This window comes from Bufo gargarizans, chromosome 4, assembly GCF_014858855.1.
Source record: "Bufo gargarizans isolate SCDJY-AF-19 chromosome 4, ASM1485885v1, whole genome shotgun sequence".
Lineage (NCBI taxonomy): Eukaryota > Metazoa > Chordata > Amphibia > Anura > Bufonidae > Bufo > Bufo gargarizans.
In genome coordinates, this window is record NC_058083.1 from 532,622,653 (window position 1) to 532,647,532 (window position 24,880).

Sequence of the window (24,880 nt, forward strand, 5' to 3'; positions counted from 1 at the left end):
TTTCCACTTTAAAAATCAACTACCTGAGTTATTCAATGAAGTCTCGCGCAACTTTGTGAATAACTTACTTCGGCCCCTCGGAGCCCATACATTCTAATACTGTGCTCCTTGATTTTTTTTTAAATCTTGTTCTCTTTTCTGAAGAGAAATCTAATGGTGGTCCAAACCAATGTGTACTCCCAACAATTCATTGCTCAGAACCCTAGTTCGACATACGCTAGACCCCTAGGTTGGACCCCAGTAGATGCAGATGAAGAAGTTTTGGGGACTCGTGCTGCATATGGGCGTAGTAAAGAAGCCAAATGTTAGTCAATATCGGAGTTCGGACATTTTGTACCAGACTCCAATTTACAGTCAGACCATGGCCCGGAAGCAATTTGAATGGCAGCTAAAATCCATGTCTGAAAAATTCAGGCCTGCAAAAAACATATTTTGCACTTTGCCTCTAGAGGCCTGCTGTGCGCCAATACAGCAGACTACGAGCACATATGGGGTGTTCGCAAAATGGGGAACATATACTGGGGTGAATTTTCTACTTTAACCCCTTGTGAAAGTGAAAAATTGGGGTCTGCTAGTCTGCTTTGAAATCCTCTCTCTAGTATTTCTGCCTTCTGTGAGACACCTGTTTGGTAAAAAGTACCCTTTCCACTAGGGCTGCACGATATGGGAATTTTGTGCGATTGCGATTAGGGCCCTAAAAATTGCGATAACGATATGCGATGCGATATTTTAAAGGAATTGTGCTAGAGGTCTATTTGCTTGGATTTTCCCATATGAGCCGCTGACGCGGCTGGGTATGACATAGTTATGGGGGATCTGTGGATGACGCTGTGTTGTGGGGGATCTGTGGAGGGTGCTGTTATATGGGGGATCTGTGGAGGACGCTGTGTTGTGGGGGATCTGTGGAGGACGCTGTGTTGTGGGGGATCTGTGGAGGGTGCTGTTATATGGGGGATCTGTGGAGGACGCTGTGTTGTGGGGGATCTGTGGAGGACGCTGTGTTGTGGGGGATCTGTGGAAGACGCTGTTTATATGGGGGATCTGTGGAGGACGCTGTGTTGTGGGGGATCTGTGGAGGACGCTGTTATATGGGGGATCTGTGGAGGACGCTGTTATATGGGGGATCTGTGGAGGACGCTGTTATGGGGGATCTGTGGAGGACGCTGTTATGGGGGATCTGTGGAGGACGCTGTTATATGGGGGATCAGTGGAGGACGCTGTTATATGGGGGATCTGTGGAGGACGCTGTTATATGGGGGATCAGTGGAGGACGCTGTTATATGGGGGATCTGTGGAGGGCGCTGTTATGGGGGACCTGTGGAGGGCTCTGTTATGGGGGACCTGTGGAGGGCTCTGTTATGGGGGACCTGTGGAGGGCTCTGTTATGGGGACCTGTGGAGGGCTCTGTTATGGGGGACCTGTGGAGGGCTCTGTTATGGGGGACCTGTGGAGGGCGCTGTTATGGGGGACCTGTGGAGGGCGCTGTTATGGGGGACCTGTGGAGGGCGCTGTTATGGGGGACCTGTGGAGGGCGCTGTTATGGGGGACCTGTGGAGGGCGCTGTTATGGGGGACCTGTGGAGGGCGCTGTTATGGGGGACCTGTGGAGGGCGCTGTTATGGGGGACCTGTGGAGGGCGCTGTTATGGGGGACCTGTGGAGGGCGCTGTTATGGGGGACCTGTGGAGGGCGCTGTTATGGGGGACCTGTGGAGGGCGCTGTTATGGGGGACCTGTGGAGGGCGCTGTTATGGGGGACCTGTGGAGGGCGCTGTTATGGGGGACCTGTGGAGGGCGCTGTTATGGGGGACCTGTGGAGGGCGCTGTTATGGGGGACCTGTGGAGGGCGCTGTTATGGGGGACCTGTGGAGGGCGCTGTTATGGGGGACCTGTGGAGGGCGCTGTTATGGGGACCTGTGGAGGGCGCTGTTATGGGGGACCTGTGGAGGGCGCTGTTATGGGGGACCTGTGGAGGGCGCTGTTATGGGGGACCTGTGGAGGACACTTATGGGGGACCTGTGGAGGACACTTATGGGGGACCTGTGGATGGCACTGTTATAGGGGATGTGTGGAGGACACATAGGGCCATGAGGGGGGCCAGCTTAAGACATATAGCATCTTATGCTGGTCCCCCTCATGTGTCCTAAACTGGGCACATAACTGCCCTTTGTGTGTAAAGTGTTTTACTAGTGTGTGTGTGGGGGGGGGGGTGAAACACTCTCTTTCCTAACAGGTCCGGCCTCTGTACTCACTATGAATGCAATGCACTGCAGTGAGCGGCAGCGAGGTGGCCGGCCGGCGCGTGACTGACGTCACTTAGTAACGCTCCTGCTTCCTGAAGTGGGAGGAGCGTTACTAAGTGACGTCAGTCACTCGCCGGCCGGCCACCTCGCTTCCGCTTGCTGCAGAGCATTGCATTCAGAGTGAGTACAGAGGCCGGACCTGTTAGGAGAGATTGTTTCACCCCCACACCCACACACACTAGTAAAACACTTTACACGAGCTGGCCGGCCGGCGCCTGACGTCACTTAGTAACGCTCCTGCTTCCTGAAGTGGGAGGAGCGTTACTAAGTGACGTCAGTCACGCGCCGGCCGCCACCTCGCTGCCGCTCGCTGCAGAGCATTGCATTCAGAGTGAGTACAGAGGTCGGACCTGTTAGGAGAGAGATTGTTTCACCCACACGCGCTGTTATGGGGGACCTGTGGAGGGCGCTGTTATGGGGGACCTGTGGAGGGCGCTGTTATGGGGGACCTGGGGAGGGCGCTGTTATGGGGGACCTGTGGAGGGCGCTGTTATGGGGGACCTGTGGAGGGCGCTGTTATGGGGGACCTGTGGAGGGCGCTGTTATGGGGGACCTGTGGAGGGCGCTGTTATGGGGGACCTGTGGAGGGCGCTGTTATGGGGGACCTGTGGAGGGCGCTGTTATGGGGGACCTGTGGAGGGCGCTGTTATGGGGGACCTGTGGAGGGCGCTGTTATGGGGACCTGTGGAGGGCGCTGTTATGGGGGACCTGTGGAGGGCGCTGTTATGGGGGACCTGTGGAGGGCGCTGTTATGGGGGACCTGTGGAGGACACTTATGGGGGACCTGTGGATGGCACTGTTATAGGGGATGTGTGGAGGACACATAGGGCCATGAGGGGGGCCAGCTTAAGACATATAGCATCTTATGCTGGTCCCCCTCATGTGTCCTAAACTGGGCACATAACTGCCCTTTGTGTGTAAAGTGTTTTACTAGTGTGTGTGTGGGGGGGGGGGGGGGGGGTGAAACACTCTCTTTCCTAACAGGTCCGGCCTCTGTACTCACTATGAATGCAATGCACTGCAGTGAGCGGCAGCGAGGTGGCCGGCCGGCGCGTGACTGACGTCACTTAGTAACGCTCCTGCTTCCTGAAGTGGGAGGAGCGTTACTAAGTGACGTCAGTCACTCGCCGGCCGGCCACCTCGCTTCCGCTTGCTGCAGAGCATTGCATTCAGAGTGAGTACAGAGGCCGGACCTGTTAGGGGAGAGATTGTTTCACCCCCACACACACACACACACTAGTAAAACACTTTACACGAGCTGGCCGGCCGGCGCCTGACGTCACTTAGTAACGCTCCTGCTTCCTGAAGTGGGAGGAGCGTTACTAAGTGACGTCAGTCACGCGCCGGCCGCCACCTCGCTGCCGCTCGCTGCAGAGCATTGCATTCAGAGTGAGTACAGAGGTCGGACCTGTTAGGAGAGAGATTGTTTCACCCACACACACTAGTAAAACACTTTACACGCAAAAGGCAGTTATGTGCCCAGGGCCCCTTAAATAATCGCGGCATTTTCCGGTCGGCCAAATCGCCATATCGCATTTGCCGATTATCGCGATTCGATTACTTTTTCGATTTATCGTGCAGCCCTACTTTCCACACTTAAAATGTTCGTACAGGGATGTAGTTTCCGGAAGGGGGTCACTTTTGGGGATTTCCACTCTAGGGCCACCTCTGCGTGTCTTCATATGCGACATGGCTCCCAATTACCATTCCAGCTAAATCCTCTCTCCTAACCGCCATATGGTGCTCCTTCCACTCTGAAGCCTGCCGTGCGGCCATACATCATTATATGAGCACATATTGGGTGTTGGCGTATTCGGGGGGAAATGGGGAACAAAATGTGGGTGCATTTTGTCCTGTTACCCCTTGTGAAAGCGAAAAATGTGGGTGTAAAGAAACACCTGTGACATAGCTCACAAAAGCAAATCCTGCAAAATCTGTTCTCAAAAATCCCTCTGGCGCTACTTCCCTTTTGGACCCTGCCATGCACCCATACATCATTTTTTGAGCACATATTGGGTGTTGTTGTATTCGGGGGGAAATGTGTAACAAAATGCAGGGTGCATTTTGTCTTGTTACCCCTTCTGAAAGCGAAAAATGTGGGTGTAAAGCAACTTTTTTGGGAAGCAAAAGGGTAATTTTTCATTTTCACAGCCAAGCGTTTCCTAATTCTGTGAAACGCTCGATGGGTCAAAGTGCTCACTACACACCTTAAAATATTCCTTGAGGGTGTAGTTTCCAGAATGGGGTCACTTTTGAGGGTTTCCCTGTAGGGCCACCTCAGGGTGTCTTCATATGCGACATAGCTCCCAATTACCATTCCAGCTAAATCCGCTCTCCAAAAGCCATATGGTGCTCCTTCCACTATGAAGGCTGCTGTGCGCCCATACTTCGGTTTTTGAGCACACGAGGGGTGTTTCTGTAAACTCCAGATTCAGGGTAATAGATTTTGAGCTTTGTTTGGCTGTTAACCCTTAACGTGTTGAAGAAAAAATAGATTAAAATGTAAAATCTGCTAAAAAAAAAGTGAAATTTTGAAATTTCATTCCTATTTTCATTTAATTCTCGTGGAGCACCTAAAGGGTTAACAAAGTTTGTAAAATCAGTTTTGAATCGCTTGAGGGGTGTAGTTTATAAAGTGATCTCTGGGAACTCCTTTAAGACTGTTGGAAGACCATTTCAGGTGACTACGGTCAGATGACTACTGATGGTTTTTGTGACTGCACTTGGGGACACTTTCAAAGTTTTCCCAATTTTTCGGACTGACTGACCTTCATTTCTTAAAGTAATGATGGCCACTCGTTTTTCTTTACTTAGCTGCTTTTTTCTTGCCATAATACAAATTCTAACAGTCTATTCTGTAGGACTATCAGCTGTGTATCCACCTGACTTCTCCACAACGCAACTGATGGTCCCAACCCCATTTATAAGGCAAGAAATCCCACTTATTAAACCTGACAGGGCACACCTGTGAAGTGAAAACCATTTCAGGTGACTACCTCTTGAAGCTCATCAAGAGAATGCCAAGAGTGTGCAAAGCAGTAATCAAAGCAAAAGGTGGCTACTTTGAAGAACCTAGAATATGACATATTTTCAGTTGTTTCACACTTTTTTGTTATGTATATAATTCCACATGTGTTAATTCATAGTTTTGATGCCTTCAGTGTGAATCTACAATTTTCATAGTCATGAAAATAAAGAAAACTCTTTGAATGAGAAGGTGTGTCCAAACTTTTGGTCTGTACTGTACATATATATATATATATATATATATATACACACAAATTCAAATCACACTATTTTCCCAAAATTACTATTAATACATATTAAAAAATAAATAAACATCATAGCTATCACTGCATGCAAAAACACCCATACTATTAAAATGTAAAAATATCCAATTTGGCGAATGGCATAATGGGGAAATAAAAACATCAAAATCACTTTTTGTCATCTCACCTTCCCAAGAGAACAGGTCAGTTTCATCTCATAGAGAACTCCGTAATAACAAAGCCCAGAAAACTGTATAAATGTGGTATCGCTGTAATCGTACTGACCCGGAGAATGAAGAGAACAGGACAGTTTTATCTCATAGAGATGAGCGAATTTCCGCTTATGAAATTCGCTCACACTTCGTTTGGTAGTAAAAGGTGAATTGCGTTATGGATTCCGTTACCACGGACCATAACGCAATTCTATGATGGAATGCCTTTACAGACATTCCGTTATTGCTTCCATCATAATAGAATTCCATGGATTGCAAAGCGGGTCCGTCCTTTCATTTTCTAAAGGAGCTGTCAAAATTGAAAGATGGAATCTGATTGCTATGGGCGACTAAGCCAGTTCTACTTTACACCGGATAAATGACCCCAAGTGTTAGGGAGGGAGGGGAGTCTCAGTCATTTACACTGTCACCCCTGCAGTTTCTGCACAGTGTGCCAGGCAGGGTCATAGCAGCCATTTACACAGGCTGTGCGTGTCACTGACGGCTCTGCATCACAGTCACAGATTCCCGCACAATCTATCTGCGCAAAAGAAAGCTGACCCCGTAGTGACTGCGCGCTCTGTATTTAGTGCAGTGCCAGAAAGCATTGGCTTTTTCTATTTTTTTTTTGTGCATTTTATACAGCAGGTGATCATCACACGCTATTTTGGTGAGTATTTGAGAAAACGTACATTTCGAAATTGCATTTTCAGTGGTAATTCAATTTCTTGCCTCAGGCTGTGAACAAACCCCATTTATGTGTGTATTTAAAAAAAGGTCCACGTCTTGCATCACAGACAGATTTGGTGTGTGGTAGACAGAGGTAGATTTGGTTAGCAAATGTTTGGCAAAAGAAAATGACAGTCATTTCTAGGTTCGTCCACTAGTAACGTGTCCGCTCCTGCCACCACTGCAAACCCACCACAGCCAGACATCATCTCCTGCACCTTGTCCGTCATGTTCCATACTGTACTGCCACTGCTGCTGCCACCAACTACTAGCACCACACTGCCAGACATCTCCTGCACCTTGTCCGTCATGTTCCATACTGTACTGCCACCAACTACTAGCACAACACTGCCAGACATCTCCGGCACCTTGTCCATCATGTTCCATACTGTACTGCCACCAACTACTAGCACCACAGCCAGACATGTCCTGCACCTTGTGCATCATGTTCCACACTGTCACTGCTGCAACCAACTGCTTCTACAACTGCAAGGCCAGACATCTTCTGCACCTTGTCCATCATGTTCCATACTGTACTGCCACCAACTACTAGCACCACAGCCAGACATCTCCTGCACCTTGTCCATCATGTTCCACAATGTGCTGCCACCAGTTACTACTACCACTAGTGCCTCTACCATTATCACTACACAGCCCGACATTATTTGATATTCAAATCCAGCCTTGTCCATGATGTTCCATACTGTACAGCCATTTATGTTGACGCACCACTACTGCTTCCACCACTACAGAGCGAGACATCTGCTGCTTTGCCCGCATCATGTTCCAAACGGTATTGCTGCTGATGACAACTCGCCACTGCCGCTATCACCATCACACAGCCAGTTATCTGTTTCCGTTATTTCCCTAATCTCTTCTGTATTGGAAATGTAGCCAACACCCATTTAGGACCTGCGCCTCATAAATGAAAATATCTTGGAAAGCCATTTAAAAAAAAAAAAACACTTCTTTTTAAATAGAAAAGGTCCGTCTGGTGTATGGGAAATAGTTCACTGTGAGCAGGCTAAACTCCATGCCTGAAGAGGACCTCACCAGCCGGAGAACCTCTTTGTATATAATATATAGAAAAGGCCCATCTGGTGTATGGGAAATAGACATTACACTGTGCGCAGGCTAAACCCCCATGTCTGAAGAGGACCTCACCAGCAGGAGAACCTCTCTGTATATAACACATAGAAAAGGTCCGTCTGGTGTATGGGAAATAGACAGTACACTGTGAGCAGGCTAAACTCCATGTCTGAAGAGGACCTCACCAGCAGGAGAACCTCTCTGTATATAACACATAAAAAAGGTCCGTCTGGTGTATGGGAAATAGACAGTTCACTGTGAACAGGCTAAACTCCATGTCTGAAGAGGACCTCACCAGCAGGAGAACCTCTCTGTATATAACACATAAAAAAGGTCCGTCTGGTGTATGGGAAATAGACAGTTCACTGTGAGCAGGCTAAACTTCATGTCTGAAGAGGACCTCACCAGCAGGAGAACCTCTCTGTATATAACACATAGAAAAGGTCCGTCTGGTGTATGGGAAATAGACATTACACTGTGAGCAGGCTAAACCCCATGTCTGAAGAGGACCTCACCAGCAGGAGAACCTCTCTGTATATAACACATAGAAAAGGTCCGTCTGGTGTATGGGAAATAGACAGTTCACTGTGAGCAGGCTAAACCCCATGTCTGAAGAGGACCTCACCAGCAGGAGAACCTCTCTGTATATAACACATAGAAAAGGTCCGTCTGGTGTATGGGAAATAGACAGTACACTGTGAGCAGGCTAAACCCCATGTCTGAAGAGGACCTCACCAGCAGGAGAACCTCTCTGTATATAACACATAGAAAAGGTCCGTCTGGTGTATGGGAAATAGACAGTTCACTGTGAGCAGGCTAAACTTCATGTCTGAAGAGGACCTCACCAGCAGGAGAACCTCTCTATATATACCGTATTTTTCGCCCCATAAGACGCACTTTTTCTTCCCCCAAAATGGGGGAGAAATGCCCCTGCGTCTTATGGGGCGAATGCTTGCAGTTTTTTGCTGGCAGCGATGTAGGAGCGAGCGGGGACTCAGGGAGGGACTTGGAGGAGGGTCTGGGGGTTGGCAATAGCGGCGGGGCGGTGCAGTCAGTGTAGTATAGCACCGCCCTGCCGCTCTGGTATACTAATATACGATGTCATATTTAATTAATAATTATCAAACATGCCCCCTCACTCCTATTACTACCTTACATCCTAATCGCTGCTGTTGAATTCATGCAGGCCGGGCGGGCGGGAGCGTAACTCTTGTCACGTGCCTGCGCCGCCTACTTTATGAATGAAGCAGGCGGCGCAGGCAAGTGACGTCAGTGAGACGCGCCGGCCGCCCGGCCGGCCTGCCTGAAAACAGCAGCGATTAGGATGTAAGGTAGTAATAGGAGACAGTGAGGGGGCATGTTTGATAATTAGTAATTGAATATCACATCTTATATTTGTATGGTGGCGGCGGCAGGCAGGGGGGGGTGCGGCGGCGATCTGTGGATGGCACAGTTATGGGCTGGGGGGTCTGTGGATGGCACTGTTATGGGCTGGGGGTCTGTGGAAGGCACATATACAACAGTGCCAGCCACAGACCCCCCCCCCCCTGTAACAGTGCCAGCCACAGATCCCCCCCCCCTGTAACAGTGCCAGCCACAGATCCCCCCCTGTAACAGTGCCAGCCACAGATCCCCCCCCCCTGTAACAGTGCCAGCCACAGATTCCCCCCCCCTGTAACAGTGCCAGCCACAGATTCCCCCCCCCCCTGTAACAGTGCCAGCCACAGATTCCCCCCCCCCCTGTAACAGTGCCAGCCACAGATCCCCCCCCCTGTAACAGTGCCAGCCACAGATCCCCCCCCTGTAACAGTGCAAGCCACAGATCCCCCTGTAACAGTGCAAGCCACAGATCCCCCCCATAACAGTGACCGTCATCCACAGATCCCCCCCATAACAGTGTCCGTCATCCACAGATCCCCCCCATAAGTGTCCGTCATTCACAGATCCCCCCCCATAACAGTGTCCGTCATCCACAGATCCCCCCCATAACAGTGTCCGTCATCCACAGATCCCCCCATAACAGTGTTCGTCATCCACAGATCTCCCCCATAACGGTGTCCGTCATCCACAGATCTCCCCCATAACAGTGTCCGTCATCCACAGATCCCCCCCCCATAACAGTGTCCGTCATCCACAGATCCCCCCCCATAACAGTGTCCGTCATCCACAGATCCCCCACCATAACAGTGTCAGTCATCCACAGATCCCCAGTAATAGTGCCATCCACAGACCACCATTAGTTCCAAACCCACCAAACACACAGCACACCTTTTGGTAAAAAAAAATTGTTTTCTTATTTTCCTTCCCAAAAACCTAGGTGCGTCTTATGGGCCGGTGCGTCCTATAGGGCGAAAAATACGGTAACACATAGAAATGGTCCGTCTGGTGTATGGGAAACAGACAGTTTACTGTGAGCAGGCTAAACTCCATGTCTGAAGAGGACCTCACCAGCAGGAGAACCTCTCTGTATATAACACATAGAAAAGGTCCGTCTCGTGTATGGGAAATAGACATTACATTGTGAGCAGGCTAAACTCCATGTCTGAAGAGGACCTCACCAGCAGGAGAACCTCTCTGTATATAACACATAGAAAAGGTCCGTCTGGTGTATGGGAAATAGACAGTTCACTGTGAGCAGGCTAAACTCCATGTCTGAAGAGGACCTCACCAGCAGGAGAACCTCTCTGTATATAACACATAGAAAAGGTCCGTCTGGTGTATGGGAAATAGACAGTTCACTGTGAGCAGGCTAAACTCCATGTCTGAAGAGGACCTCACCAGCAGGAGAACCTCTCTGTATATAACACATAGAAAAGGTCCGTCTGGTGTATGGGAAATAGTTCACTGTGAGCAGGCTAAACTCCATGTCTGAAGAGGACCTCACCAGCAGGAGAACCTCTCTGTATATAACACATAGAAAAGGTCCATCTGGTGTATGGGAAATAGACAGTTCACTGTGAGCAGGCTAAACCCCATGCCTAAAGAGGACCTCACCAGCAGGAGAACCTCTCCGTATATAATACATAGAAAAGGTCCGTCTTAGGTATGGGAAATAGACAGTACACTGTGAGCAGGCTAAACCCCATGCCTAAAGAGGACCTCACCAGCAGGAGAACCTCTCCGTATATAATACATAGAAAAGGTCCGTCTGGGGTATGGGAAATAGAAAGTTCACTGTGAGCAGGCTAAACTCCTTACCTGAAGAGGACCTCACCAGCAGGAAAACCTCTCTATATATAACACATAGAAAAGGTCCTTCTGGTGTATGGGAAATAGACAGTTCACTGTGAGCAGGCTAAACCCCATGTCTGAAGAGGACCTCACCATCAGGAGAACCTCTCTGTATATAATACATAGAAAAGGTCCTTCTGGTGTATGGGAAATAGACAGTTCACTGTGAGCAGGCTAAACCCCATGTCTGAAGAGGACCTCACCAGCAGGAGAACCTCTCTGTATATAATACATAGAAAAGGTCCGTCTGGTGTATGGGAAATAGACAGTTCACTGTGAGCAGGCTAAACCCCATGTCTGAAGAGGACCTCACCATCAGGAGAACCTCTCTGTATATAACACATAGAAAAGGTCTGTATGGTGTATGGGAAATAGACAGTCCACTATGAGCAGGCTAAACCCCATGTCTCCAAGACCCAGAAGCTGCTACCACCCTATACAACACCACAATAAGTACAGCTCTGGACACTGTTGCCCCCCTCACACATAACAAAATCCGGAAAATCAACAGACAACCCTGGCACACCAACCTGACCAAGAAACTCAGACAAGCTTCCAGGGCTGCTGAGCGACGATGGAAAAATCCCCTTCTATAGATCATCTCACTGCATACAAGCAATCCCTTCTCATATTCAAATCCTCACTCGCTGATGCAAAACAGGCCTACTTCTCATCTCTCATATCTTCCCTGTCACACAGCCCTAAACAACTTTTTAGCACTTTTAACTCCCTTCTCCGCCCCCCAGCGCCCCCACCCTCTCCTCTCTTCTCAGCTGAGGACTTTGCCAAATATTTCAAACAAAAGATAGTCCACATCAGAGAAAGCTTTACTACACAGTCCCCACAGACCCTCTACACAACTGCTCGGTCCTCTCCCCCTAAAACCCGCTTCTCCACCATTACAGAAGAAAAACTCTCCACTCTACTCTCCAGATCACATCTCACCACCTGTGCACTTGACCCGATCCCATCCCACCTCATCCCTAACCTCACCACAGTGTTTATCCCAGCCCTAACTCATCTCTTCAATCTATCACTAAACTCTGGTGTCTTCCCCTCTGCTTTTAAACATGCTACCATTACACCCATCCTCAAAAAGCCTTCACTTGACCCTTCTTCCTTGTCCAGTTATCGCCCCATATCACTTCTTCCGTATGCCTCAAAGCTACTTGAACAACATGTCCATTCTGAACTGTCCTCCCACCTCTCCTCTTGCTCCCTCTTTGACCGCCTACAATCCGGCTTCCGAACCCACCACTCGACCGAGACTGCCCTTACCAAAGTCACGAATGACCTACTGACAGCCAAAACCAAGAAACAATACTCTGTCCTCCTTCTCCTTGACCTGTCCTCTGCCTTCGACACTGTTGACCACACCCTTCTGTTGCAAACTCTCTCATCTCTTGGCATCACTGACCTGGCTCTCTCCTGGATCACATCATACCTCACAGACCGGACGTTTAGCGTCTCCCACTCCCGCACCACCTCCTCGTCTCATGCCCTCTCTGTTGGTGTCCCGCAAGGCTCTGTCCTAGGACCCCTGCTCTTCTCAATCTACACTTTTGGCCTGGGACAGCTCATAGAGTCCTATGGCTTTCAGTATCACTCCTATGCTGATGACACACAAATCTACCTTTCTGGTCCAGACATCACCACCTTACTATCAAGAATCCTACAATGTCTATCTTCTATATCATCCTTCTTCGCCTCTCGCTTTCTTAAACTTAACATGGATAAGACAGAATTCATAATCTTTCCCCCATCTTGTTCAACCCCCCCCAACAGACCTATCTATCACGATCAATGGCTGCACATTATCCCCAGTCAAAAAAGCCTGCTGCCTTGGAGTGACCTTAGATTCTGCCCTTTCCTTCCGACCGCACATCCAAGCCCTTTCCACCACCTGCCGCCTCCAACTCAAAAACATCTCCCGCATCCGTGCTTTCCTTAACTTCGAATCTGCGAAAATGCTCGTACATGCCCTCATTATCTCCCGCCTAGACTACTGCAACATTCTCCTCTGTGGCCTTCCATCTAGCACCCTCGCACCCCTCCAATCTATCCTCAACTCCGCTGCCCGACTAATCCACCTCTCACCTTATTACTCCTCTGCCTCTCCCCTCTGCCAATCCCTTCACTGGCTCCCCATTGCCCAACGAATCCACTTCAAAGTACTGACAAACACATACAAGGCCGTCCATAACCTGTCCCCTCCCTACATCTCTGAGCTACTTTCCCGATACATCCCCACACGCACTCTCCGATCCTCACAAGACCTCCTTCTCTCCTCTCCTCTTATCGCCTCTTCCCACAATCGACTCCAAGATTTCTCCCGTGCATCCCCCATACTCTGGAACTCGCTACCCCAACATATCAGACTCTCACCTACAGTGGAATCCTTCAAAAGAAACCTGAAAACCCACCTCTTCAGACAAGCCTCCAACCAGTGACCCTGCTGCCTCTATACCGCCATGACCAACTCAACCCGCACCTACTGTGTCCTTCTCCCATACCATGTAGATTGTAAGCCCTCACGGGCAGGGCCCTCTCTCCTTCTGTACCAGTTTGTAACTCATCTTGTTTATGATTAGTACAATTGTCTGTTATGTATGTGCACCGCTTATCATATGTACAGCGCTATGGAATGAATGGCGCTTAAATAATAAATAATAATAATAATAATGTCTGAAGAGGACCTCAACAGCAGGAGAACCTCTCTGTATATAACACATAGAAAAGGTCTGTCTGGTGTATGGGAAATAGACAGTCCACTGTGAGCAGGCTAAACCCCATGTCTGAAGAGGACCTCACCAGCAGGAGAACCTCTCTGTATATAACACATAGAAAAGGTCCGTCTGGTGTATGGGAAATAGACAGTACACTGTGAGCAGGCTAAACTCCATGCCTGAAGAGGACCTCACTAGCAGGAGAACCTCTCTGTATATAACACATAAAAAAGGTCCGTCTGGTGTATGGGAAATAGACAATACACTGTGAGCAGGATAAACCCCATGTCTGAAGAGGACCTTGCCAGCAGGAGAACTTCTGTATATAACACATAGAAAAGGTCCGTCTGGTGTATGGGAAATAGACAGTTCACTGTGAGCAGGCTAAACTCCATGTCTGAAGAGGACCTCAACAGCAGGAGAACCTCTCTGTATATAACACATAGAAAAGGTCTGTCTGGTGTATGGGAAATAGACAGTCCACTGTGAGCAGGCTAAACCCCATGTCTGAAGAGGACCTCACCAGCAGGAGAACCTCTCTGTATATAACACATAGAAAAGGTCCGTCTGGTGTATGGGAAATAGACATTACACTGTGAGGAGGATAAACTCCATGCCTGAAGAGGACCTCACTAGCAGGAGAACCTCTCTGTATATAACACATAGAAAAGGTCCGTCTGGTGTATGGGAAATAGACAATACACTGTGAGCAGGATAAACCCCATGTCTGAAGAGGACCTCACCAGCAGGAGAACCTCTCTGTATATAACACATAGAAAAGGTCCGTCTGGTGTATGGGAAATAGACATTACACTGTGAGCAGGATAAACTCCATGCCTGAAGAGGACCTCACTAGCAGGAGAACCTCTCTGTATATAACACATAGAAAAGGTCCGTCTGGTGTATGGGAAATAGACAATACACTGTGAGCAGGATAAACCCCATGTCTGAAGAGGACCTCGCCAGCAGGAGAACCTCTGTATATAACATAGAAAAGGTCCGTCTGGTGTATGGGAAATAGACAGTTCACTGTGAGCAGGCTAAACTCCATGTCTGAAGAGGACCTCACCAGCAGGAGAACCTCTCTATATATAACACATAAAAAAGGTCTGTCTGGTGTATGGGAAATAGACAGTTCACTGTGAGCAGGCTAAACCCCATGCCTGAAGAGGACCTCACCAGCAGGAGAACCTCTCTGTATATAACACATAGAAAAGGTCCGTCTGGTGTATGAGAAATAGACATTACACTGTGAGCAGGCTAAACCCCATGTCTGAAGAGGACCTCACCAGCAGGAGAACTGATGGGGATCATGCTGATCTTTCCTTTGACAATGATAACGGCCAAGAGGATAGAGAAGGCGCTCATAGGGTAAGTAAGTTCAGCAAATCAGATTTCTAATGAAAGAAATGGTTTGCTCACCTATTGTGGTTGCATCAATTAGATTCGTCCGATCGCCTTGGGCAGGAGCCACCCTGCCACTTGGGTAACGGTATGCAGAAGAGTACGCTAGACCTTAGGTAGAGCGTGTGGACCACAGAGGGCGCACGAAACAACCGGTCAAAGATAATATTTTGGTTTCAGCAATATTCCATTTTATTCGTAGGACAACGCGTTTCGGGGTGCTAGGGTCCCCTTTATCAAGTCTAAAATAAAGATTAGGTAAAAAAAAAATGAGAAAACATGTTTTGGGAAAACACTAAATTTGTGCTCCCCTATATAACAAACAAATAGATTATGAGGATAAATATATAAATAAATAGATAAATAAAATACGCATGAATCTAATTACCAAGGCATACAAAAATAATAAATATTCACCTGTATAAAGGGAGGGTGTATCCTATGTATATATATAAACATGGCATCAAATTGATAGTATAAAAAAAATAATAATAATAATATATATATATATATATATATATATATATATATATATATATACATACACACACAGGAAAAATACATAGAGGATAAAACATATATATATAAAAATAAATAAATTAATAATAATCATAATAAATGAGATAAGTACCAGAACAAAAACCATAGCAATAATGTTTCTACCATGAGAGTGATCTGTATGTCATATATAAATAATTAGCACCAATGTGAGCCACTAGCATAAAAGTCCATATAGTCAGTCTATTTGATATGGTTGCTGGTAAACCATAGTAGAAGAGCTGGGCTGATATTTCCATATATTTGAAAAAACAGTATAAAATATGAAAGGTAGCTATGGCAAATATAATGTAATGTGTCCACTGGCGAACAGGGGATCTTGTATCCACTGACAGGCAGGGGGTATTTATGTCCCTGAGGGGATCATAACCTATTGATGTGTATTGTATATATAACGCCGTGTCCTGGCAGCTCAGACCAAAGATAATAGTAATAATTGTTAAAGCCCCGCATGATGTAGTGAAGAGAATATATATATATATTCTAATAGCGCTTTAATATGGATCATATTACCTGAGCCGGAAGGCTGGAAGGGTGTCACGGCTCGTCTACAGAGGCACGTGTAGAACGCTGACCTCTTCGGTAACCGCGCTGCAGAAGAAGAGGAGTGAGTGGGAGGGCTTGCCGAGGTCCATGGGAGGGGCGTCCGTGGGGGGGCGTGGTTAGGGAGAACGCACGGTGGCCTGAAGGGGCAGTGAATCGGAGGGTATGTCCGAATTGGTAGGCGGGGATCCGTACGGGGGCATGGTTGTTGGGAGCGCATAGAGAGCAGAGTGGGGACGGCTAAATGAGTTGAAAGCAGAATTGCATCGCAAGGTGGAGAGGCGGGCTAAGGCCGGCATGTAGGGGATGGATTAGGAGTGAAAGAGATGTATATATATATATATATAAATAGAAATAACCCATAAAAGTGTGATTTAAATGGGTATGAGTGGTGATGTGGTAAAATTAACATAAAATGATTACACCAGGGGAATGAATTGCCCCCGGGAATAAAGCATTGAGGTGTAACTGAAGAGCTTATTTCATTTTGTGCTTAGCGGAGGAGTGGTCAAAAACACTTGCTCTCCAAAGATTCATTGAGTCCATAGGGTTTGTAATTTGAATATCCAAAACATCTCTCTCTTCTGTAGAGTCCTAAATCTATCTGAAATTGTTTCTATAATGGTTTCGATGGGTGTGATTGTCAATCCGGATGGGTCTTTATTGTGGGAGGTCAGGAAATGACGGGACACACTATGTTTGAGGTAGCCCCGTGAGATGTTCCAGCGGTGTTTATTTAGTCTTTCTCTTAGTGACTGGATGGTGCGGCCTACGTACTGTAGCCCACACTCGCACTCCATCACATATATAACATAGGAAGAAGAGCAATTTAGAAGACTTTTAATTGGGTATTCCTCCCCCGTCACATTGCTCTTAAATGACTGTCTACGATTTGTAATATTGCTACAACATTTGCATAGTTTGTGATTGCATTTGTAAGTGCCTGTAAGTTTCAAATGGCTCGTTGCACCAGCTGAGGTTGTGGTAGGACTCTTCTTCTTCAGTTTACTCGGTGCAAGTACATTCTTCAGAGATTTGGCCTTCCTGAAGATAATGTGCGGTTTTTGCGGTATGGCCCCTTTTAGATATGGATCACATTTGAGTATGTGCCAGTGTTTAGATAAAATGGTTCTTAAAACTTCATGGTTAGGGTTAAAAGTTGTAATAAAAGAGGTCTTATAGTCCATGGTTTTTGATGTTTCGTCCGGCTCATTCTTCTTTTTTATGTTCAGGCATTCTTCTTGGCTCTGATTTTTTGCCCGCACGAACGCGTTATCTACAATTCTTTTCGGGTATCTCTTCTTCATGAATCTAGATCGTAGTAACTCACTCTGAGTGAGGAAGTCGCCATCATCAGTACAATTCCTCCTGATCCGTTTGAATTGACTGTACGGTATGTTATTTTTCCACTTTTTGTGGTGGGCACTCCTATAGTCAAGGTAACTATTACCATCGACTGTTTTGAAATGTGTCTTGGACTTGATGGTCTTATTCTCTGAATAGAGTAGTAGGTCTAGATATTCGATAGATGAGGTAGTTAGGTTGGATGTAAACGAGAGATTCCACGTATTTTTATTGAGGTAGCTAACGAATGATTCGGCTTCTTCCTTGGGGCCATTCCAGATCACTATAAGGTCATCTATATAACGCTTATAGAATATTATGTTTTTCTTCCAATATTGACTCAAGTGAATAAACTCTTCTTCAAAGCAGCCCATATATAAATTGGCAAAGCTCGGCGCGAAACGCGTCCCCATTGCGGTCCCGTTTCGTTGCCTGTAGATCTTGTCCTCAAATGTAAAAACGGTATGCGTTAAAATAAAGTGAATAAATTCACTTTATTTTAACGCATAACGTTAAACAACCTAACTACCTCATCTATCGAATATCTAGACCTACTACTCTATTCAGAGAATAAGACCATCAAGTCCAAGACACATTTCAAAACAGTCGATGGTAATAGTTACCTTGACTATAGGAGTGCCCACCACAAAAAGTGGAAAAATAACATACCGTACAGTCAATTCAAACGGATCAGGAGGAATTGTACTGATGATGGCGACTTCCTCACTCAGAGTGAGTTACTACGATCTAGATTCATGAAGAAGAGATACCCAAAAAGAATTGTAGATAACGCGTTCATGCGGGCAAAAAAATCTGAGCCAAGAAGAATGCCTGAACATAAAAAAGAAGAATGAGCCGGACGAAACATCAAAAACCATGGACTATAAGACCTCTTTTATTACAACTTTTAACCCCAACCATGAAGTTTTAAGAACCATTTTATCTAAACACTGGCACATACTCAAATGTGATCCATATCTAAAAGGGGCCATACCGCAAAAACCGCACATTATCTTCAGGAAGGCCAAATCTCTGAAGAATGTACTTGCACCGAGTAAACTGAAGAAGAAGAGTCCTACCACAACCTCAGCTGGTGCAACGAGCCATTTGAAACTTACAGGCACTTACAAATGCAATCACAAACTATGCAAATGTTGTAGCAATATTACAAATCGTAGACAGTCATTTAAGAGCAATGTGACGGGGGAGGAATACCCAATTAAAAGCCTTCTGAATTGCTCTTCTTCCTATGTTATATATGTGATGGAGTGCGAGTGTGGGCTACAGTACGTAGGCCGCACCATCCAGTCACTAAGAGAAAGACTAAATAAACACCGCTGGAACATCTCACGGGGCTACCTCAAACATAGTGTGTCCCGTCATTTCCTGACCTCCCACAATAAAGACCCATCCGGATTGACAATCACACCCATTGAAACCATTATAGAAACGACTTTGGATAGATTTAGGACTCTACAGAAGAGAGAGATGTTTTGGATATTCAAATTACAAACCCTCGAACCCTATGGGCTCAATGAATCTTTGGAGAGCAAGTGTTTTTGACCACTCCTCCGCTAAGCACAAAATGAAATAAGCTTTTCAGTTACACCTCAATGCTTTATTCCCGGGGGCAATTCATTCCCCTGGTGTAATCATTTTATGTTAATTTTACCACATCACCACTCATACCCATTTAAATCACACTTTTATGGGTTATTTCTATTTATATATATATATACATATACATCTCTTTCACTCCTAGTCCATCCCCTACATGCCGGCCTTAGCCCCGCCTCTCCACCTTGCGATGCAATTCTGCTTTCAACTCATTTAGCCGTCCCCACTCTGCTCTCTATGCGCTCCCAACAACCATGCCCCCGTACGGATCCCCGCCTACCAATTCGGACATACCCTCCGATTCACTGCCCCTTCAGGCCACCGTACGTTCTCCCTAACCACGCCCCCCCACGGACGCCCCTCCCATGGACCTCGGCAAGCCCTCCCACTCACTCCTCTTCTTCTTCTGCAGCGCGGTTACCGAAGAGGTCAGCGTTCTACACGTGCCTCTGTAGACGAGCCGTGACACCCTTCCAGCCTTCCGGCTCAGGTAATATGATCCATATTAAAGCGCTATTAGAATATATATATATATTCTCTTCACTACATCATGCGGGGCTTTAACAATTATTACTATTATCTTTGGTCTGAGCTGCCAGGACACGGCGTTATATATACAATAGACATCAATAGGTTATGATCCCCTCAGGGACATAAATACCCCCTGCCTGTCAGTGGATACAAGATCCCCTGTTCGCCAGTGGACACATTACATTATATTTGCCATAGCTACCTTTCATATTTTATACTGTTTTTTCAAATGTATGGAAATATCAGCCCAGCTCTTCTACTATGGTTTACCAGCAACCATATCAAATAGACTGACTATATGGACTTTTATGCTAGTGGCTCACATTGGTGCTAATTATTTATATATGACATACAGATCACTCTCATGGTAGAAACATTATTGCTATGGTTTTTGTTCTGGTACTTATCTCATTTATTATGATTATTATTAATTTATTTATTTTTAGATATATATGTTTTATCCTCTATGTATTTTTCCTGTGTGTGTATATATATATATATTTTTTTTTATACTATCAATTTGATGCCATGTTTATATATATACATAGGATACACCCTCCCTTTATACAGGTGAATATTTATTATTTTTGTATGCCTTGGTAATTAGATTCATGCGTATTTTATTTATCTATTTATTTATATATTTATCCTCATAATCTATTTGTTTGTTATATAGGGGAGCACAAATTTAGTGTTTTCCCAAAACATGTTTTCTCAGTTTTTTACCTAATCTTTATTTTAGACTTGATAAAGGGGACCCTAGCACCCCGAAACGCGTTGTCTTACGAATAAAATGGAATATTGCTGAAACCAAAATATTATCTTTGACCGTTGTTTCGTGCGCCCTCTGTGGTCCACACGCTCTACCTAAGGTCTAGCGTACTCTTCTTCTTTGACAATGATGACAGAGAAATCACAGGTTACCGCCAAAGTCCTGCAATCTGAATGTAGACTTTGGTGAGAGCAATTCACGGATAACTGTTGATAAATATAACATTTGAGCCGATACTTTATTTTTCTCCTACTCTGAAAGGGAGACATTTCTCAGTGATTAGAGGCTCCTCTGCAGCATCATCTGAGCTCAGACCCTGTTCTCACAGGACTCGGGGTGAAGGGCGTCCATGATACGGATTCATGTTTTATGGTGATATTAAAGAGTTATAAGGATTAAAAAAGAAAATCTGGTTTTTCTCTGTATTTTAAACACTCATCTGTTCCACTTTATTGGGCAAAATTAATTGTAATTGATCTCATACCACAAAGGGTTAAGAAGGTCCTTACGGAGTATGGAGTTTAGCCAATTCACTTTGAATCAGCTAAATCCCATCATAGTTCCGGACCTGACCACCAGGGGGCGAGAGGCCAGTACCAGGCATGGGACATAGACGGCTCCTATAGAGTTGGCTACTCCCCATACTTAGCAAGGACCAGGTCCGCACCGTGCATGGAGTTTAGACATTACCCTACAGGACCTTTGATGATGTCATGATCATGTGATCAGTCACATGAGGGGAGGAGTTAAGCAGTGTTTGTTCTTTTTTTTTCCCCATTGTGCAGCACTTCCTGTCATGTGACCAGTGTGACATCATCGCAGGTCCTGCAGCCCCAGGAGGTGAGATCTGCAGGTCAGTTACTGGTCTTGGTTCTGGGTTTATTAGAATGGAGCGGTTCTATAGGTGATATATAGCAGGTCCAGCCAGCAGGGGGCAGCACCGGCCATAGAGAGTCTCTGCTCACAGGAGGGGAGTTCTCCTCAGACATGTCTGCTCTCCCCCTGCAATATTAGGAGACCCCCAGACCCCTGTAAGAGGGGCTGTTCTCCTGGATTAGAGGGGTCTTCCATCACACAATGTTCTGTGATGTCACTAGGATATGGAGTCAGTGTGTGATCGGTGGGGACAACCTCTTCTAGATGAAGGGGCTGCAGCGCTGTGTCCTCTCCTCACTGTCCCTGCACAGCGGAGGCCGGAGCTCTAATGAGCAGGGACTGTGGAGGGGATTCAGCAGTAAAGCAGCTCTGCAGCCCCTTCATCCTCAGGATTAGTGGGGTCCTGATAGAGACGAGCCCCCACCTACCGCACACTGATGACGAGTCCTAGCGATAGAACCTCGCGTTATGTGACGGGAATAGCCCTTTAATGCTGGTGATATTGGGGGTTCAGTGATGGCCGCAGGGATTGGGGTTTGCACAGTTGGGGGTAAATAATTGCACACACATGTGATAGTAACAAACCTGCAGCTGTGCGAGCAGCAGGACAAACCCCGGATCCATCACTGGCCCCGGAGCAGAACAGGACGGGGACAGGACTTCTCTTTATCTCCTTCCTGACCTGCGCTGATGATGGACATATTGGTGGATCTGGTGGCTGCGGTCGATGCTCTTGTGAGATCAGCAGGAGTCCGTCTGCATTCGGCTTATTTCACACGAGCGATACGGATTGTGTCAGGAGCTGAGAAAACGGATGGTTTTACACACAAGGTCAATCAGTGTTGTCTGTGGTTGTATCACCGTGACCGCAGCGACCAGCGTGTCACACATAAGGGCTCGTCTCCTCAGTTCTGCTCTGTCTGGATGAGTTGTTCGGAGCGTCAGTTGCGCTCGGTTTGTGTCGGTTTGTGTCGGTTTCAGTTATTTCTTTCCCAGTAAATGTAATGGAAACATGGCTGACAACAGCGAGGTCTATTAATGATGGAAAGAAACGGAAGGTGCTCTGCTTGGAACCGTCTTCCGATGACATAATGCCAGGATTGCTGTTTTTAGGTCATCTTCCCAGATCGGTACCCATGATACCATCAACTCTCTCCCATAACCCCCCCCCCCCCCCCCTCTCCCCCCCACGGCTCTATTTATGGGAGAATAGATAAGTCGTCGTTCTCAGTACAAAGAGACACAAAAACTAATTATTTTTTTCCAGAAAGTGTCTTAACTGTAAAGAAAAAATGACCATGGTGTCGCTGCAATCATTGTATTCCACAGAATCATTTACAATGTCATATATACATTATGGATTTTAGAAATTGAGGACGAAAAAATTGACAGGTGAAAGCCCAAAATTGTCAGATCGTTAAGGGGTTAATCAGGACCCCCAGGTTATTTCCCCCATAGATGACTATTTCCAGCGCTGGTGACGCTAGTTATCTGCGTATCTGGAGTTATATAATACAGGTGTGTAGACCGCTATAGTGTAAGGATCTATATACCTGTGCGTCCATAGACATGTAATGGGGCCGATTGTATTACTAGACATTAACCCCTTCAGCAACCTGCAAGTTCCCATTTTTGCTTTTCTGTTTGTTTACTACCAGCCTTTCCGGAGACAATACTTTTTTTTCTTTCTTTTTTTTATATTTCCCTTCATATGTCTACCGTATCTGCGTCCGTATTGGGACACGCTGCAGTCTCTCCTGAACAGCCGACAATATCTGGGACTGTTATGTAAATTGATTACAGGTTACAGAGATACGGACTATAAGCCATCTGCTAAACACAGATCATGGTGAACGTTGCATAAGGCAAAGATAATTGGACTATAGGCACAGAAGAATCCCGCCAATAAATACCAGAGGCACCGAGCTGTTCTGAAATATAAAACATAAGATGTATCGGTGATATACACAACACTAACAAAAACACCAAGTGTGAAAGTGTATTCATAAAGATCCCAGTGATGACCATAAGATCATCAATGTCCCCAGTGGAGATCCCAATACACCTACATGGTTAACTGAGCCACGAGGTCTCCTCTGGGTCCCAACACTTTCCCTCAATACTATTGGTTCATCCGGGGACAATGAGGGACATAAATCAAAACAGAAACACATAAAATTACACATGTAAATAAGTAGATTACATTATAAAGCTCAATTCCAACACCAGAAATGTCCAAGCCAGAACTGACCAGCAGATCTCCATATTATTGTAGAAAGATAAATCCACATATGCTTCCTTTTTAGTGTAGTGAGGTTAAAGGGAGAACTAATCAGAAGACCAGCAGATTATATCAGTTATATTCTCCGTAGGTCAAGGTTATAATCCACAAATAAGAAAACATACAATAACATAGTAAAACAGTCTTGCTTTAAGTTAATCAAACAGAGAAATGCCCATAGCCTGTGTGCCAGATTAATCTACAATGCGTCCCTGACCTACACGTCACTGACTGTGCACTCTTAACCTGCACTCACTTGTTTCCCTCAGGTTTCTTCTGTTCAGGACTCTCTCTTCTCTTGAAAGACAATGGTCCTTTCCATCAATGACCCACCAGGGATGGAGAAGGACAGAGACCACATGGCTGCAAGGATATTAGACCTCACCCTGGAGATCATCTTCTTGATAACTGGAGAGGTGAGAGTCTCACATGATATCTCTCTTATGTCTAGTGATGGGTTTTGCTCTGGTAGACAGGCTAGCGGACGCAGTATAGAGGCAATCACAAAGTCTTTAATTTAAACAGTTCGGTGTTTATTCACACATAAGGAAACGCAAGATGACCGTTCACAGTCTTGGTGTTTGTTCACACCATGCAATGTCCATAGAACAAAATCTTCACCTGGTTAGCAGTCTTTTCCCCAGCCGTCCACAGCAGGCTTTAGGGGCCTGTTTTCCAGCAAGCAGCTTCCAAGCCTTTAGCACACCAATTCACAGATCCCAAACCAGAGTCTCCACAGCTTCTCTGTCAGATGGAGGATAAAACACACCCAGCTGAGACTGCTGGCTGGGTTTATATAGGCCAATAAAGACCCGGCCTGGAGCGTGGGGTGGAGCCACCCACCCAGCACTTTGGCTACTCCCAGTAAGAGCCGGCCCGGATTGGCTTTACAGCCATTCTAACAAATATAGTGTCAATCAGCACTAGCTGCCGCTGACACTTAAAACTACCGGCTCTTACTTCACTGAGGCCAGGAACCTCGGTGACACATACCTTCCGTCAATGAGGGCCCCTTGCTCCTTCCTACACTAGTAATAAAACAGGGAAATGACTGGAAAGGTGAAGGATTCTTAGAATCTCTGTAGTGATCGGCGTCTCCCCATACACAGGATTACACAGTAGTGAAGAAGTCATCCGTTGAGTGTGTGACACGAGGATGGAGCAGGACCCAGAGCCCCATCACCGAGCCTCCACCTCATTCCCTGATACATGAGCAGAAGATCCTAGAACTTACCACCAGGATCACTGAGCTGCTGAGCGGAGAGGTGAGCGCTGCTGGGAATGCTGGGACATTATACAATAACGCCAAGGGAGGGGTCTGGTAATGACTGTGTCCTTGTGTTGTCAGGTTCCTATAAGGTGTCAGGATGTCGCTGTCTATTTCTCCATGGAGGAGTG

The 24,880-nt window shown here is 46.4% G+C and overlaps 1 protein-coding gene and 1 long non-coding RNA gene across 2 annotated transcripts in view; both read left to right on the forward strand.

The window, feature by feature from the left end:
- The first annotated feature begins 21,132 nt into the window (after positions 1-21,132).
- LOC122934886 lies at positions 21,133-24,674 on the forward strand. The gene is made up of 3 exons (XR_006388741.1): positions 21,133-21,178; positions 23,752-23,898; positions 24,592-24,674. It is a non-coding gene; the product is annotated as an uncharacterized LOC122934886 (long non-coding RNA).
- Positions 24,675-24,719: 45 nt separating this feature from the next.
- LOC122934754 (gastrula zinc finger protein XlCGF26.1-like) overlaps positions 24,720-24,880 on the forward strand; it is a 50,506-nt gene continuing 50,345 nt past the window's right edge. The window contains exon 1 of the mRNA XM_044290439.1: positions 24,720-24,747. The gene's annotated coding sequence lies outside the window, so the exon portion shown is untranslated. The remainder of the gene's footprint in view (positions 24,748-24,880) is intronic.